Genomic DNA, 15,906 nt, shown 5'->3' on the forward strand with positions numbered 1-15,906 from the left:
ACACCTTGAATGGGATTCTGAACAGAATTTGTGCAGATGGGATTAAATATCATCCTGAATTGAATTGGGCCCTCATCCTGTCCAGCCACTCTGGAAATGTCTAGTGAGCTGTTTATTGTGTGAGTATAGAACTCACGAGAAGGTGTGGGCTGAGATGCAAATACGGGTCCATTAGGATATGCAAGGCAGTGGAACCCCTGGGAACAGCCTCCATCTAAACCCACGATGCTAGAGCTGAGGGGACCTGAGCCGCTGCCCCGCCATGCCTCCTACCTGCCACCGACTCCCTGTCCTAGGACTCACTCTAACAGCCTATTAAAACATGGTGGATTACTATGACGTTCTAGGCGTGCAGAGACATGCCTCAGCTGAGGATATTAAAAAGGCATGCCAGGGGGATCACTGGGTAGCTCAGCAGTTTAGCACCTACCTTCAGCCCAGGGCATGGTCCTGGAGTCCGGGATCAAGTCCTGCATCAGGCTCCCTGCATGGAGCCTGCTTCTCTCTCTCTCCCTGCCTGTGTCTTTGCCTTTCTCTCTGTGTCTTTCATGAATAAATAAATAAAACCTTTAAAAAAAAATAAAAAGGAATACTGCAAACTGGCCCTAAAATGGCATCCAGATAAAGACCCTGAAAATAAAGAAGAAGCAGAGAGGAAAGTAAGTAGCAAGTAGCTGAGGCATATGAGGTGTTATCAGATGCAAAAAAACGGGACATCTATGACAGACACGGCAAAGAAAGGCTAGATGGTGGAGATGGGGTTCATTTTGACACTCTGTTGGAGTTTAGCTTCACATTCTGTAACCCAGATGACTTCTTCAGGGAATTTTTTGGTGCAAGGGATCCATTTTCCTTTGACTTCTACAAAGACCCATTTGAGGACTACTTTGGGAGCAGAAGAGGCCCCCCTGGGAGCAGGAACCAAGGCATGGGGTCGTTTTTCTCCGCCTTCAGTGGATTTCCATCTTTCCAAGGAGGGTTTTCTTCTTTTGATACAGGATTTACTTCCTTCGCATTGCCAGGTCCCGGGGGCCTCACTTCATTCTCTTCCATGACATTTGGTGGTAGTGGGATGGGCAACTTCATATCTACATCCCCTTCTACTAAAAGGGTTAATGGCAGAAAAACCACTACAAAGAGAATTGTGGAGAATGGTGAAGAAAGAGTAGAAGTTGAAGACAACGGCCAGTTAAAGTCCTTAACGATAAATGGTAAGGAGCAGCTGCTACACTTGGACCACAAGTAACAATGCATGCGTGTAGCAGACATGTTAGCTGTAACGGGCACCACTGAGGACTGACAGGAACATGCTTTTTTGAAGATTTCAAACAAACTCAATTTTTTTGGTATATATTTGTATATTTTGTATATATTTTTTTATTGGAGTTCGATTAGCCAACATACAGCATAACACCCCCCACCCACCTCCCCTTCCACTACCCCTTGTTCGTTTCCCAGAGTTAGGAGTCTCTCATGTTCTGTCTCCCTCACTGATATTTCCCACTCATTTTCTCTCCTTTCCCCTATAATCCCTTTCACTAATTTTTATATTGCCCAAATGAATGAGACCATATAATGTTTGTCCTTCTCCGATTGACTTACTTCACTCAGCATAATACCCTCTGGGTCCATCCACATGGAAGCAAATGGTGGGTATTTGTCGTTTCTAATGGCTGAGGAATATTCCACTGTATACATAGACCACATCTTCTTTATCCATCATCTTTCGATGGACACCGAGGCTCCTTCCACAGTTTGCTGTTGTGGACATTGCTGCTAGAAACATCGGGGTGCAGGTGTCCTGGCGTTTCACTGCATCTGTATCTTTGGGGTAAATCCCCAGCAGTGCTGGGTCATAGGGTAGATCTATTTTTAACTCTTTGAGGACCCTCCACACAGTTTTCCAGAGTGGCTGCACCAGGTCACATTCCCACCAACAGTGCAAGAGGGTTCCCCTTTCTCCACATCCTCTCCAACATGGGTTGTTTCCTGTCTTGTTAATTTTCCCCATTCCCACTGATGTGAGGTTGGATCTCATTGTGGTTTTGATTTGTATTTCCCTGATGGCCAGTGATGCGGAGCATTTTCTCATGTGCTTGTTGGCCATGTCTATGTCTTCCTTTGTGAAATTTCTCGAACTCAACTTGCAGGATAACTGTACCTAATCTAAAGTATTTATACACAGCTCATTAGAGCCCTATTTGTCAACTCAAACTTTTGAGTTTACTGTTGGGACCGTTGTTTTGGGGTTTTTTTTGTTTGGTTTGGTTTTTGTTTTGTTTTGTCTTTTAAAATTGTTGTGAATATTTGTATGCACTTTGCTTTTTTATTAAACATAATCCAAGGTGGCCGTGACTCTTTCGTACACTAACATCAGAACGGACCTGCTTTTCCATTGTGTTTGAAACGTAAGCCAAGTAGAGTCAGCCTGCTGTGAAGTTCACATTGCCAGGATGAATCTTCCACAAAAATAATCTCAATTTTTTTCAGTATTTAGTAGGCAGAGATGTTAATGCATTAATGGTAATACGTTTCTCGTTTAATATAAATTGAAGATGTGTTTCTTCTTTTTTCTTTTTTTAAAATTTTTATTTATTTATGATGTCACACACAGATAGAGAGAGAGACAGAGACACAGGCAGAGGGAGAAGCAGGCTCCATGCACCGGGAGCCCAACGTGGGATTCGATCCCGCGCCTCCAGGATTAAGATCTGGAGGTGCCAAACCGCTGCATCACCCAGGGATCCCCTGAGGATGTGTTTCTAGTTGTGCATGAACACTGGCAACTTAGTAAGATTTGACAGTTGTTTAAATATGTAATGTTAAGCTTAGGTTTAAAAAAAAAGTAAAGCCAGTAAACTGGGTCTTTGTCATTTGCTTAAAAAAAATGTGAATGTGTTTGGAGCATTCAAAATAAATAAATAAATAAATAAATAAATAAATACCCACGATTCTCAACAGAGAGAGGTTTTGTACCCCAGGGAACATGTGGCCATGTCTGGAGACATCTCTGATTTTCAGGACTGGGAATAGGGTGATCCCAGCACCCAGTGGGTCTCAGGCTAGGGATGCTGCTAACCATCCTACAGTAGACAGGACAATGGCTTCCAACGAAGAATTATCTGGCCTACAATATCAGTGGTGCCCAAATTGAATAATCTTACTCTAAAGTACTCACGGGTATTTCAGATTCATTTTAGACTTAGATAAACTTATCCCAACTCTCTCAAAACTTGATTCTCCTCCTAGGTCCCTCTCCTAGTCAATAGTAATTTATTTTAATCTTTTAACCAAATTAGAAGCCTTAGGTACCCCTTAAACTTTTTCATACCTTTACTTCTTACATCCAAGCAAATCCTGTCGAATTTACCTCTCTCATAGCCATCTATTCTTCCCTTTTCTCGATCCTCTAGGGTTTAGGCCTTAATGTTAACTTTTCTGTGTGCTTCAGGAACCTCCTGAAGTTTTCCTCTTTCCAATCTTGTCACTCTCTCATCTCTTCCCCACATCCTTTCCAGTATGATCTTTCTAAAATGCAAATCGAATCATGTCACTTTGTTGTATGATATCTTTGACTGATTTCCTTACCCTCTGTGTGTGTCTGTGTGTATCTCTTATTCATTATTCCCAGACCAACCCCAGACCAACTTCCAATTTCTGAGTTTCCAATTTCTTCCAATACTGCCATGTATCTCTCTGTCTTTTTAAAAATATTTTATCTGTTTATTTGAGAGAGAGAGAGAGCACAAGAAGGAGGGAGGTCAGAGGGAGAAGCAGACTCGGTACTGAGCAGGACCCTGATGCGGGGCTTGATCCCAGGACTCCAGGATCATGACCTGAACTGAAGACAGACGCTTAACTGACTAAGCTACCCAGGTGCCCCATGTATCTTTTATAGCAATAAGCACCACTGCAACTTTACATTTATTAGTGATTCTTTGATTAATACCTGTCTTTACACTAAAGTGTGGGCCCCGTGGGAGTAGGAACCATGTCTTTTGTGGTTGTTGTAATTTATTATATTCCCAGCACCTATTATGGTGACTGACACATGGTAGGAACTCAATACATATTTGTTGAATGAGTGAATGCCTGAATAAAATAAATGAGCTAATACTTTGAAAGCTTTTAGCATAGTGCCTACTTGTAGTAAACCATCAGCAAATCTTAGCTATTAGTGATAATTAATTAAAATTTCCAAATGCATTTACCCTGAAATTGCTTTGTAATACCATGGACCCAGTATTCCTTGGATGCTTTTGAAAATGCTGGCATAGACTGTCTTTTGAAGAGTTTGGCTATGAATGAAAGGAAAGAGGTGGGAAGTTGCTAAATGAGGATTCAAGATCAATGAAGAGTATTGGTTTCTTAATGAGAAAGCCTTGGAGTGTCAGGACAGAGCAGCTCAGAAATATTTTGCCAAATGGTTTCCTTTCTACAGAGATGGTTCTAATGAACAAGTCACACATTTTACCATCTTAAAGTCAAATCACAGTCTCTTAAGGCTCCATTGACTTCAGGAGTATTACAATAGTTTCTGTCAAAATCCCCTCCCCTTTGGAGCAAGGTGGGTGCTGTTTGACAGTGAGCTGTAGGCACAGCTCAGAGTTGCTGCTACATAATGCGGGGGCAGAGTAGAATATATTTGGTGCTCAGGTAATCCATATGAGCATCTCTTGGTTCTCAGTGGCCCCATTTTGATAGTAAATGAACAAATACAGAAACTGCAAGGTCATAGTAGCAGGGGCTCGACCCCTCAGGAATAAGAGTCTGGGTGACTGTACTAGGCAAGCCACCGAGGCCAAAATAGCTTCTGGCTGAGGTTAACGGGAAACCAGAGTCGGCAAAGGAAGAGGTTGGCATCAAGTTATCAGTATATTCTCCAGATCAGCTGCAGAAGTGGGGGCTCTCACTCTTCCCACTGACTTTTTTTTTTTTTGTAAATTCTGCAGGAAATGAGACCAACCAGAATCCTGGGTAAGCTATTTCCAAACAAAGGAACTTACTATGAAAATGCATAGGGGTATGAATGGCATAAAAACGTGGACTGTAGTGGATACTGTAGTGTTCTGCTTAGAAACCTCTTTGGGGCCCTGAATACCCCTACCTCAGATGCTGGACTATCATCTGCTGATGTCCCACAACTTCTACAACTTACAAGCAATGGCATGACTGATTCAGAAAACTTCCAGAAGAGATTTAAGTTGTTTAGAAAGTATCTTTGCTCATCCCAAAACGTGTCAAATAGATTCAGCTCACCGTCAAACATAGATCGTTTATGAAGAAGGTTTGTATTTGTAAGTGTGTTTGACAAGAGCTTCATCTAGAAGGATCTGAATTATAAGGATAAGCATGATCTCCTCAACTCAACAGTTTTGGAAAAAAAAATTACAAGGTCTAAATAGGAGCTCTTAGTTATATTGCAGTATTTCAAAAGAACCATTTAAACTCTTAAAAATTCATGTACATAAAAAGCATGTTGTGAAAATGTTCTTTGTTACAATAGCTTAATTTTAAAACTACCTGATTTCCTGGAAAATTTTATTACTTAAAATTATAGTTGCGAAACAGAAATAGTGATGTAAGTAAATATGTCCTCTTAAAAAAAAAAAAATGCTCTCCACCACAGGAAATTCTTCTTTCTCTTGGAGAGCAGCCTATGGCCAGTGCCTGGCTTCTGCGGATATACAAAAGCCCAACTGGGCTTGCCTCGGTATGGAACAACACTGAAAGGCCAGCCCCCCTTCAGGTTTGGCCATAAGATGAGCTAAATTCTTAGCCTTTCCACCTGCTCCATCTGCTTTTCTTACTTCTTTACCAGTGTGTCATCTTAGAGCACTCCCCAAAACATCTTAGACCACTCCTCAAATTGTGCTGTGCACAATTCTCCATCTCAAGTCTGTTTCCAGGAAACCCATCCTAAGATAGGGAGGCTTAGAAGACAGCACTTCGTGCCATGGACCTTGACATTCTTGGTATAGCCAGCATAAATTGTGATACAAGGAGTCTCCAGGTGGCTAGAGGAAGCAAAAAGATGTGAAATATCCCTTGTAGATGCTCAGAAATATCTGGAAAATCTCTATCGAGGAAAATGAATGGTAGGGTTAAGGAAAGAAAAATTTTAATGAGATCTCATTTGTTGGAAGACAATGGTGAAGTACCAGGGAGCTTTAGATAATACTTCTAAGGAAACAGTCCAATTACTACATGTGTGTCTCTTCTAAAATTAGATTGTATCGTGCTGTATTATAATCACTTTATCTTTAGAAGAGAGATGCTCAAAATGTGGTTTGTAAACCAACTGCATCAAACCACCTGGGGGCTTATTAAAGATGCAGATTCTACAGTCTCACCGCCCCCCTCCCCCCCGCCCCATATACCGGGTCAGAGTCTCTGGAACTTGTGAATCTGCATGTTGAACAAGCTTTTTATAAGAAATATTTGCAGACTATTTAATGGGTATGGGGTTTCTTTTGTGAGTAATGAAAATTTCCTGGAATTAGGCAGGGGTGATGGTTGCACAACATTGTGAATATACTACAACCCACTGAGTCATGCACTTTAAAATGGTTTCAAAGGTCAATTTTAAGTTATATGAATTTTATCTCAATTACGGACAGAAATCCACATGAGCTTGCCAGGGGCTGCAACTAGGGGAAAATGATGGACTACAGAGGGTCATGAGATTTGGGGAGAAGCGATAGAAATTTTCCATATCCTGCCTGTGATGATGTTACATACCACCTAGAACTATCTGCCTAGGGCACCCGGGTGGCTTAGTGGTCGAGCATCTGCCTTTGGCTCAGGGCATGATCTCGGGGTCCTGGGATCGAGCCTACTTCAGGCTCCCCACAGGGAGCCTGCTTCTCCCTCTGCCTATGTCTCTGCCTCTGTCTGCGTCTCTCATTAATAAATAAATAAAATCTTTAAAAAATAAGAACTAATTGCCTAAATTGGTAAATTTTACTATATGTAAACTATTTCTCAATAAATGCACCAAATAAACAAATAAATCACCTCCAAAAGATTCATAAACATGCTAAAGTGTGAGCTCTCCTTCTCTGAAGCAGTGGTCTCCAAAGTGGAGACGCTCCCCTTCCCTTGGTTTTGGAAGACAAACCACTGGGGCCTGGGAAGAAAATAATAGTAATCCTATCTACATATTTTTAAATCTACAGACAAGAAGGAAATTATGCTTTCCTCACATTTTGAGATCCACTTTAGAGGCTTTACTAATGTTTATTTACAAAATGACGTGGTTGCCCCCACTCGATCTGTGTCATGTCAGGTACACAAAATGTTCTAGGGAAAAGTAGAACATCTTGCATAATGAGGAAGTTGACCTTTGTGATCTCATTCATTCACTTGCTTTCTCATTCATTCATTACTGCCACAAACTGCTGTTTACGTGGGTTTATGGATTATAATATCTACCTTTTTTCAAATCTACCTTTAAACAAATCCTCAAGATATGGACAAATGGTTTGAAAAAAAATCACAGCAAAGATGCTGCTGATTGAAGGTGGTACTAATATTGTGAGTCAAGGGGACATGAAATGACAGAGCTGACTTTTTTGGGAACTGCTCTTTCATCAGTCACATTGGGAGGGGAAGCAATCATGGTCTCAACAGATCTGAAAGAGTGAGCTAAAGAGTAAGAAATTAATTACTTTTAGAAAGAAACTCGTATTGAGGAGAGACCATTTTGAAGATGGAAGTTTGGCAACGTCTCCACCATTAAGTGAATCTGTTGCCTCATCAACGTAAACATAACACCTACTGAAACTGTCATATCTGCACACCTAAAATATTTGGGAAAAAACTTGGAAATAGAATTTTATTTAAATTTAATTTTATTAAAATTAAATTTTATTAAATTTATTTAATAAATTGATATTAAATATTAATAAATATTTAATATTATAAATTTAATAATATTAAATATTCATATAAATATAAATTTAATATTTTATATTTATAAATTAAATAAATATTAGATAAATATTAAATTTATTTATAAATTTATAAAATTTAATTTTATTAAATTTTTAACCAATTTAACCATCTATCCAATGGAGAATTTCAGTAGCCTTTCAGCCCACTTGTTAAAAATTTTAAAACACACTTCCCAATTACTTTGCAAGAACAACCAATTGATACCAGGGAAGACAGAAATCGACCATCTGGATTTCAACAAAGGCTGCTGCATAATTAATGTATAGGAGAGAAAAATGAGTATCATTATTTAGTAAGTGCTGCCAATGATGCACTTCTCCCTTTGAGTCTGTGTATCTTTGTGAGATACTTTACCATTAAAACAAGTGTAGCTATCAATCAAATTAGAAATAGGCATTGAGATCAATGAATCACAAAATGTCAAACCCCAATGTTGAAAAATGATGCAGCATATTCAACCACATGGCTTTCACTGGAAAAAGCTAATACGAGAGTTTGATGAAGTCATTCTGTAGTGTCCACGGTGGACCCCTTCTTCACTCTCTCTCTAGCACTTTCTTCCTTTTGCTTTCACACCATTAATTGCCATCTCTAAGGGGATGAACTCCAAATTTAAGTCCCTTGCTCTGAGTTGTGTCATTCCAACTCTTGAGATATAATCACCTTCTGGTTCTGCGGTAGATCCTTCAAACACAGTACGTCTGGGACAGAGCTCAGTATTTGTCCCCACCCCTACCGGTTCTGCTCTTGGTCTTCCTCAGCTGAGTTAGTGGTACCACCTTCTACCAACATTTGAAACCTCCGTGTCTTCCTCTTTTTACACCCCACATTCCATCGACCACCAAAACTTAATTTGTCTACCTATCTGGCTTTGCTTTTGTCTTTATCTTTCCTTTTGTAGCTTGAGTTCTCTATGCCTATCTGTCTCTCATCTTTTCCTCTCATTCTATTTCTAATTCTACTGGCTTCCTCAGCCTTCCTTCTCCTCTGCCTGTCCTGTCACCCAAAGAGAATACCAAAGCATTTTTTTCGTTTGCTGTATTTATTATTTATTGTACTCAAGCATGAAATGGAACACTTTCTATTTCTCTTTTTAAAACCTATATTTATGTCTGCCTTGACGGATTTTTGTTGTGGTTGCTGTGGGTCAGCAGGTTTGGATAGAGAAGGAAAAAATTTCCACTCCAGAATTAGTAAATTAGTGTTTTCCTTGTAGCCTGACATAGTTAATATAAGGCCACTTGCAACTCCTAAGGAAGAAAAAATTGTTAGGCAAATGTTCGTGTTACCAGGAATCTGGGGCTACTTAAGTAGCTCCGGTCAAAAGCGCTATTTTTAAAGACAAGATTTGCCTGGGAGGAAGCAGCTTTGTAGGTTGAAGGAGGGCCTTCTAATGCAAAAAGGGGCCTTAATATTCCTTATTAATAATGTTCATTAAGCACTATTTAGCAGAATTTGTTTCCGAATGCACATTATTAATGTATATGTTATTGTGGACATTATTCAGAATATATATGATTTAGGAAAGTATCCTAGGAAATTTGTTTCTCGCAAAAATGACTGTAGTTCAAAGAATCTTTAAAACAAGACATATATTTAGCATTCGTTTTCAATGGGGGCATTTGAGCTGTGATAATGATTTTTGACATTTGCTTTTGCTGAGGCTGTGATACATTAAAGGGAGAGTACAGGAATTTCCTGACTTACTTGTGTCCAGTTTAGCCCAAGTTCCTTGCCTGTTTTAAAAGTGGCTCTCCCTTACATCAGGTGCTGAGAATCTCCCTCCTTCACTGGGATCCCTCTCTCTCCTGCTAAAGTAGATCCTCCACAGCCCCATAATAAATCAGACTCTCACATGGACTGCTGTTCCTTAAACCTCACCGCTCCTCATCTTGTCCAGAGCCTCAGTCCACTCGTCACTATGCCTCAAACTGGTAGTAGAATGGATTCAATTCTGTAACAACTGCACTACGGATAAGAGGCTTAGTGTCCTCTCTCAAAGTGCTCACCATCTCATAGGAGAAACAGAAGCAAACAACTAAAAATGCTAAGTTAGAGGGGGACCCTAAGGAAGGTTCAAGGGGGTCTGGCCAACCCAGTCTGAGGAGGTGAGAAGGACTCAGTCAGAAGAAATGAGTGGAGGCATGATAAGATGAGGCCCGGGATCCCTGGGTGGCGCAGCGGTTTGGCGCCTGCCTTTGGCCCAGGGCGCGATCCTGGAGACCCGGGATCGAATCCCACATCGGGCTCCCGGTGCATGGAGCCTGCTTCTCCCTCTGCCTGTGTCTCTGCCTCTCTCTCTCTATCTCTCTGTGACTATCATAAATTAAAAAAAAAAAAAAAAAAAAAGATGAGGCCCAATGGTTGGCAGCAGCCAGGTACGAGGAGTTTAGATTTGATCCCCAGAGAATTGGAGTCCTTGAGGAGGAGAGCAACATGATGAAATTTGTCTTATGTCCAGGATGGAGAACAGACGGGATACATGAGAGTAGAGACAGAGAGAGTCATGCGAGTTGCCAGGGAGAAATGGTGAGAGCCGGATCCAGGCAATGGCCATGGATGCAAAACAGAGATAAACTAGAGAGGAATTTAAAGGTGGAAATAAGACAACATAAGGTACGATGGGGCAAGTGGCTCAACCACGAAGAATTAAAGAGAAGTCTTTTGAGAAAAGGGAGAGAGTGAGGGGGAAATGGAGATGAGAGGTGGAATCTGGAGAAAGAGGGGAGAGGGAGGAGTGAAAGAGAAAGGAGTTCCCATCACTGCCCTCACAGCACTCCCAGAAACACAGGTTTGTGTTTGCAAGGTGATGGAGGGACTGACAGACATAGGAGATGGCAAAAGTCAAGACAAATTGAGATTGGCATGGCGGAGGGGGAAAATCCGCCTATCCTTCCTCCTCACATCCACCCTCCAAAGCCTTGACCCTTCCTCCTTTTTGAGTTTCTGTTTCCATTTTTTGAGTTTTCTTTACACTCTAAGTTGCCATGTTGAATTGTATTGTGAAGGAGGTGAATGATCTTTTTAAAGATATCTTGATATGCATAATATCCCTAAGAATATATTGTAGCCTGGGTGTCTGGATGGCTCAGTTGGTTGAGCATTAGGTCTTCATTTTGGCTCAGGTTATGATCTCAGGGTCCTGAGTTCAAGCTTCGTGGTGGGCTCAGCCCTGGGTGTGGAGCCTGCTTAAGACTATCTCCCTCTCCCTCTGCTCTTCCCTCCCTGTTCAAGAAAAAAAAAAAAAAAAAAAAAAAATATATATATATATATATATATATATGTAACTGAAGAAGAGGTAAGTTCTTAAAGTTCTAGGTATGGTAGCCTTTTGTGGGTTCACTCAGGAAAGTAAATGCAATTTAGGGCATTATTTCAATGGGAAATATGTTCCAAATTCCAAACAAATGTCTTACAACTAACTTTTGGAAAAAAAAAAAAAACCTCTATTTGAGCTTGAGACTAACCATATTAAGTATATGCTATGAAGAGGAAAATCAGAAAATGCTTTAAACACTCTCTTCTTAAACTTTGGCATGTTCTTGCTTATTACTCACTATTTGAAAGTGCATGATAGCTATATTTAGAAGGAAAGTGAGAAATTCAGTCAAGAATGTTTTCATACATCCATAAATATTTGGCACTATATGGATAATTTCTTGCGTTTACACAGAAAATGATCCTCAAAGCACTTTTTACATATATTGTTTTTTTAAAAATAAGGTGTCCCTGGATACAACTGGATTCCAAGAGTATGGTACCATTGACGAGAAAAGGCTGGTAGGGATCTTTACTGAGGTTGGCAGAGTGCCATTTGGATTAGCTGCTGAAATGCCACATGTGGTGCTTTTCAAGATGGAATAACCCATATTTGGGGAATATACCACTATTAGACATTTGTGTGGTTGTCTATAAACCAGCCACACTCTCGTGGATAGCAGTGGGGTTTCTATGAGGGGAAAGGACTTTCCCTTTGTCAGTCATGTAGGGGAGAAGTCTGTAGGACGTGAAGCAGGACATGAGGCTACAGGAGTCGACCTCAGACTTTGTCTCATTTCTGGAGTCAGGGGTCAGTTGGTGAGCATGGGAGGCCAAGCGATGCAAAGGCATTTCTGATGATTTGGAGTGGATACCTAGAGGTGTTGAACTGTGCACAGACCCAGGAATGTGCAGTGCTCAGAGACCCCTTCAAGGAATAAGTAGCAGCTATAAGTAGCAAGGTCAGCTGCCAGCCTCCAGCTGTTGACTGCCTCAAGTCCACCTCCGCAAAGACAGTCCTCGCTCTGGTGCTTCCATTGGACAAGATCTGCATCTCGGTCTGATGGCTCTCCTACTCAATCCCAGTCCCTCCTTTTTCTTCCAGTAGGTTTTCTTCCCCAGTAAACCTTTTGCACTGCCAACTCCAAGCCCACATGTGCTTTCCAAAGGCTCTAACTGACACACGCCACAGTGAGGAAGCAGCCAGCAGATGGTTGGGAGTGGTCACTCTAAGCAGCCCAGGAATGGCTCTGGGCCTGCGCAATAGTTATTCTCTGTGTCATACTTTCTTTCTAATAGCCTCTAAATGTCAGAAAATCTCATTAAAAGTCCCACGCTGATGTCCACCATGTGAGGAAGGGAAAACCCTCCACGCCTGCAGAGAGAGAACATCTCAGGAGAGACTTGATCCCTGCAGCAGGGATAGCACCTTGACAAAGAGGATGGAACGGAGGACCCCAGGGCTCAGATTCAGGGCTCCCACCTCGGCAAGCCCCTTGGGGCACCGCAGAGGCAGCTAGGATCACTCTGAGGTCCTTGTTCCTGGTAATAAGTCCAGGACTGACTTATGCCATTAATCCTGGGTTGCAGTCCACTAGATTTGCACCACGACAATCCAAAAAATAGATCTTATGGTCCCCGTTTTACAGATGAAAAAATTGAGACACTGCTTAGAAGTTATGTAGGTATTTTCACTATCTCATGATGCTGGCCAACCCCCCACCCCATCTTCTCAACAGAGTGTAGCTCTTGGTCACCATTTCCTATTACATAATTGAGCCTAATGTCAAAGGGCATCATAGTGGTCTGAAACAATTCAGGGCTTTAGGTGTGGGGGGTCAGTCCTCTAAAGAGCGGTACCATAGTACTCTCTCACCTCTAGATGCCGTTAGTGTTACCAGGAAGCTCATTTATTTGTTTGAACAAGAGGGCAGTAAGTTTGATGGAGGTGGGGATGGGGCATATGGAGAGTTTGTGATAGTAAAGTGAAAAACAAAACAAAACAAACTACACATTTCCCCCTGATTATATTTCTGACTCTTCCCCCATCTTATGAACAGGACTTTCTGTCGAAAGTCTTCAATGAGCAGGTATTTTCTAATCTCTTAATTATTTAAAAGAACCGTAAGGTTAGAATCCTTTTTCCTACTAATTCTGAACTTTCTGAGCCCAGAAAGTTCCTTGATCCCCTTTGATCCCCGTGACTCCTCCTGCTGTCTGGGCTTCCCCTGAGAATCTGTTACTTCCTACAACAAACATTTCCTTCTAGGTAAGGAATGCTTGATCCTTTTCCCTTTCTGGTGAATGTGCTGGGAGTAATGCTGCCCTTGTCTCTTATTTTTCATTGCTTTTGCATCACGCTGCTAGCTTTTCTTTACTCTGCTGTCCCTGTTTTGGGGGCTGTTGCTGCATTTTAGTATTTGTGGCAAAGCTCCTTTGTTTAAACCTTGGAATTGGGCTGCGCTCCACTAGTTCCCATTCTGTTCTCTGGTTTTGTATAAAGTTGTAGCTTCTTTTCTTTCTTCGGGTCCTCTGGGAATTTTATTTTTCCTGCTCTCACATCTTTCCTAAGAAAAAATGGAAATAAACGTAAAATATTTACCAATTTCTGATTTTGTTTCGGCTACTCGAGACTTCCCATAAGAGTAAAGTAGTCAGAATTCTTTATTATGTCTTCATCTGGTATAAATTCTCAGCCGCCCTGGGCAAACAACTGAGTGGTTATTGCTAAGCCTGCTTTATAGGAGTAAAAATAATTATCCTTGGATTTCTTTTTCATGCTCAATTTTCTCCTGGACTTTATTTCTGAGCTTTGTATCTTTTCCAAGGAAAATGAACAATGATTTTACTGACCTTTATTATGCTTCAAGCTCTTAATACTACTCTGCATCTAAAGGAATTTTTCTTTTATTCTCTGGACCATGAGCCAGAAAATATTTTAACCAATATTTTCTGGAAACTTTATTCTCTGGTTGTCATGCTCTGTGGGACAGTTTAGCAATTTCCTTCTACCTGTCATGACTGCAGAAGAAGAATGGAGTAGTTTTGCTCCATAAAGATACTTTGACCTGACCTCGCAACTGAGAGGTAAAAAAAAAAAAAAAAAGTTAAATGGGAAAGATTCATGTTTAACTTTGAGTGATTTAACACATGAGAGGCACTATGATACTATGAAATAATTCTTTAATAGTTATACAACACTGTTTTTACCAGGATGTTGAAACCCACAAACTTTTTAAGTTTTGTGCAGTGTTTCTGGAATGGTTTCTACTGGATGACTTTAGAAGGGGGAATGGATACTTTTTAATATAACTTTAACACAACCATTCAAGATTCTCACACAGCTTGATCAAGTGAGAAAAACTTTTATTTTTTTTTTTTTTTTTTTTATTTTTTTTTATTTTTATTTTTTTAATATTGTTTTTTTTTTTTTTTTTTTTTTTATTTTATTTTATTTTATTTTTTTATTGGTGTTCAATTTACTAACATACAGAATAACACCCAGTGCCCGTCACCCATTCACTCCCACCCCCCGCCCTCCTCCCCTTCTACCACCCCTAGTTCGTTTCCCAGAGTTAGCAGTCTTTATGTTCTGTCTCCCTTTCTGATATTTCCCACACATTTCTTCTCCCTTCCCTTATTTTCCCTTTCACTATTATTTATATTCCCCAAATGAATGAGAACATATAATGTTTGTCCTTCTCCGACTGACTTACTTCACTCAGCGAGAAAAACTTTTATGTTGACCAGTATTACCTCTTGTAATTTGAAAATTTGTACTTTAAAGAAATCATAGAATTGAGACAGCAAGAAAATCAAGAGATCATCTAGTTTAACTTCCCATAGAATGTTTAATTCTCCAATATATCATTGAGGTGTGACCATTATGCTCTTTCTTGGATGCCTCCATTGTAGAGAACTCCTCCAAAAGCCCATTTTTGTTAAACAAGTCTAAGAGTTAAAATCTTTGAACCTGAATATGCTATAGTACTTCCATCTTTGAAACTAGCTTTTCCTTTAGGAATGACTCATCACTTCCGCTCTTTTTATGGCAGATCTTTATCTATTTTAAAAATTGAGGTACATATCTCCTTACTTTCCTTCTTTCCATGTTCAGCACCGACACCTCCTTCAACCATTCTTTATGGTTTACAATTCCTTCTCCACCTTCTTTAATTCGCAAATGATACTCTCAAATGTGATGTGCAAAGTTATGCTCAGTTCTTTTTTGTTTCTGTATTTTTTTTAAGATTTTATTTATTTATTCATGAGAGACACAGAGAGAGAGAGGCAGAGACACAGGCTCCGTGCAAGGAACCTGATGTGGGACTCAATCCTGGAACCCCAGGATCACGCCCCAGGCCGAAGGCAGGCACCAAACCACTGAGTCACCCAGGGATCCCCCGTTGTTTCTGGTTTTTAAAATTTTTGTATTACTTAAATTTTTACTGTTTTTTATTATTTAATTTTTAAATTATTTTATTTATTTAATTTTAACCTTACAAAAATAATAATTTTAACCTTACAACATTATATTAGTTTCAGGTGTACAACATAATGACTTCACATATGTATATATTGCAAAGTGATCACTGCAATATGTCTAGTTAACACCCATCATCACCAACAGTTTGGATTTTTTCTTGTGATGAAAACTTTTAAGGTCTGTTCTCTTAGCAGTTTCCAAGTACA

The 15,906-nt window shown here is 40.2% G+C and overlaps 1 pseudogene; it reads left to right on the top strand.

Annotated features, from left to right (window-relative positions):
- The first annotated feature begins 254 nt into the window (after nucleotides 1-254).
- LOC144287562 (dnaJ homolog subfamily B member 6-like) lies at nucleotides 255-1,246 on the top strand (annotated as a pseudogene).
- Nucleotides 1,247-15,906: the final 14,660 nt, after the last annotated feature.

The sequence above is a fragment of the Canis aureus genome, chromosome 17, assembly GCF_053574225.1.
Source record: "Canis aureus isolate CA01 chromosome 17, VMU_Caureus_v.1.0, whole genome shotgun sequence".
In the NCBI taxonomy this organism is placed as follows: domain Eukaryota; kingdom Metazoa; phylum Chordata; class Mammalia; order Carnivora; family Canidae; genus Canis; species Canis aureus.